Here is a 2858-nt window from a genome sequence, read left to right as displayed (position 1 = left end):
CTACAACAACAAATAACAACAGTAGTGCAAGTAAAACCTCTGCCTTAAGTAAAAACGAGAACTGTTAGTGAAACACATATGTTGCTCCCATGTTTGCCTTTGACCAAATGACCTAAAAATAATGGAGGTCATCTACAGACTACAGGCAAATCCTATAAAGATAGTGAGCAAAAGCATTCTTTAAATATGAAAGCAGAAGCTGTTTTCAGTCTTGAGGTCACTGCGACCTTTGACATTGACATTTGATGTACTGACCCTAAAAACAGTAGGGGTCATCTATTGACCACAGGCAACCATCCTATGAAGTTTGATGACTGTAGGCCGTAGTGTTCTTCAGTTACTCAGCATATTTCAGTCCAAAGATCATTGTGACTTTGACCTTTAACCTACTGACCCTCAAAACGGATCATCCACTAACCACAGGCAACCATCCTATGAAGTTTGATGACTGTAGACTGCTGTGTTCTTCAGTTACTTTGAATATTTCAGTCTCAAGATGACTGTGACCTTGACCTTTTACCTACTGACCCTCAAAATAGATCATCCACTGACAATAGTCAATCATACTATGAAGTTTGACGACTGGAGGCAAAAGCATTCTTTAGCTAATGAGCGGAAACCATTTTCAGTCTCCAAGATGCTTGTACATTGGCCTTTGACATATATATAATTACAAGGACATGTTTGTCACAGCAGCAGAATACCAGCCAGGCTATGCTTTCTGTATTTTTTTGCTGGTTCAGAAAATTGCTTAATGTTAACAATCAGTAATTTTGTTCTAACTGTATCATCAATTTCACATTTTCTATAAACTAAAACCAAATTAAATCAAAATGAAAGCATGTTGTAAAATCTATCAACATCTAAGCAAATATTTGAAATTTTGAAATTTGAACATTACCAAATCATAGAAAGATTTGTTACAGAAAAGTACTGCATGAAGGGGCCACACTTCTGGACAGTTCAATGTCTTTAAAAGCTCACTGTTACATATCTTCATTCTGATGCATTTGCAATAACGTCCAAGCACTGGAATTTTACATACCTAGGTCTAACATTGTTTCCAGAAATTTTGAAAACTGTTTATTTTTATCTCTTTACTTATGGCATCTTTTTAAATGGGGACAACTTTTTGAGAATATTCTAGGAACGGAACAGTAAGGGACAGTTTGGGAAAACATATATTGGACAGGAAGATTGTTGGTAAAGATGTTGTTTGTTTACCAACAATTGTGAGAAGATTGTTTTAACATTTATATTCCCTTTTTATGGGGGTATTATGTCTTTTTCATACAAGAGGACCATGATGGTCCTGAATCGCTCACCTATCCCCACATGACCCAGTGTTGAACTGAGAATGACGTCGTTATTTCTATTATTTGACATAGTGACCTAGTTTTTGAGCACATGTGACCTAGATATCATCAAGATAAAAAATTCTGACCAATTTTCATGAAGATCCATTGAGAAATATGGCCTCTAGAGAGGTCACAAGGTTTTTCTATTTTTAGACCTACTGACCTAGTTTTTGACCCCACGTGACCCAGTTTCGAACCTGACCTAGATATCATCAAGGTGAACATTCTGGCCAATATTCATTAAGAACTCATGAAAAATATGGCCTCTAGAGAGGTCACAAGGTTTTTCTATTTTTAGATCTACTGACCTAGTTTTTAACCCCACGTGACCCAGTTTCGAACATGACCTAGATATCATCAAGGTAAACATTCTGACCAATTTTCATGAAGATCCATTGAAAAATATGGCCTCTAGAGAGGTCACAAGGTTTTTCTATTTTTAGACCTACTGACCTAGTTTTTGACCGCACGTGACCCAGTTTCGAACTTGACCTAGATATCATCAAGGTGAACATTCTGACCAATTTTCATGAAGATCCATTGAGAAATATGGCCTCTAGAGAGGTTACAAGGTTTTTCTATTTTTAGACCTACTGACCTAGTTTTTGATCCCACATGACTTAGTATCGAACTTGACCTAGATATCATCAAGGTGAACATTCTGACCAATATTCATGAAGATCTCATGAAAAATATGGCCTCTAGAGAGGTCACAAGGTTTTTCTATTTTTAGATCTACTGACCTAGTTTTTGACCGCACGTGACCCAGTTTCGAAACTGACCTAGATATCATCAAGGTGAACATTCTGACCAATTTTCATGAAGATCCATTGAGAAATATGGCCTCTAGAGAGATCACAAGATTTATCTATTTTTAGACCTAATGACCTAGTTTTTGACCCCACGTGACCCAGTTTCGAACTTGACCTAGATATCATCAAGGTGAACATTCTGACCAATATTCATGAAGATCTCATGAAAAATATGGCCTCTAGAGAGGTCACAAGGTTTTTCTATTTTTAGACCTACTGACCTAGTTTTTGACCCCACGTGACCCAGTTTCGAACTTGATCTAGATATCACCAAGGTGAACATTCTGATCAATTTTCATGAAGATCTTGTGAAATATATGGCCTCTAGAGAGGTCACAAGGTTTTTCTATTTTTAGACCTACTGACCTAGTTTTTGATGGCACGTGACCCAGTTTCGAACTTGACCTAGATATCATCAAGGTGAACATTCTGACCAACTTCCATAAAGATCCCATGAACAAGAGGACCATGATGGTCCTGAATCGCTCACCTGTCTCCACATGACCCAATTTTCATGAAGATCCATTGAAAAATATGGCTTCTAGAGAGGTCACAAGGTTTTTCTATTATCTGACCTAGTTTTTGAAGGCACATGACCCAGTTCTGATCTTGACCTAGATATTATGAAGGTGAACATTCTCACCAATTTTCATGAAGATCTCATGAAGAGTATGGCCTCTAGAGAGGT

At 37.4% G+C, this 2858-nt stretch overlaps 1 protein-coding gene across 1 annotated transcript in view; it reads right to left on the bottom strand.

Moving 5' to 3' along the window:
* The window catches only part of LOC123562234 (protein ecdysoneless homolog), a 61717-nt gene that overhangs the window by 7867 nt on the left and 50992 nt on the right, over nt 1-2858 (bottom strand). The window lies entirely within an intron of this gene.

The sequence above is a fragment of the Mercenaria mercenaria genome, chromosome 2 (assembly GCF_021730395.1).
Source record: "Mercenaria mercenaria strain notata chromosome 2, MADL_Memer_1, whole genome shotgun sequence".
NCBI lineage: Eukaryota > Metazoa > Mollusca > Bivalvia > Venerida > Veneridae > Mercenaria > Mercenaria mercenaria.
Note: the sequence above shows the minus strand (reverse complement) of the source record. Positions and strands in the feature narration are given on the sequence as shown.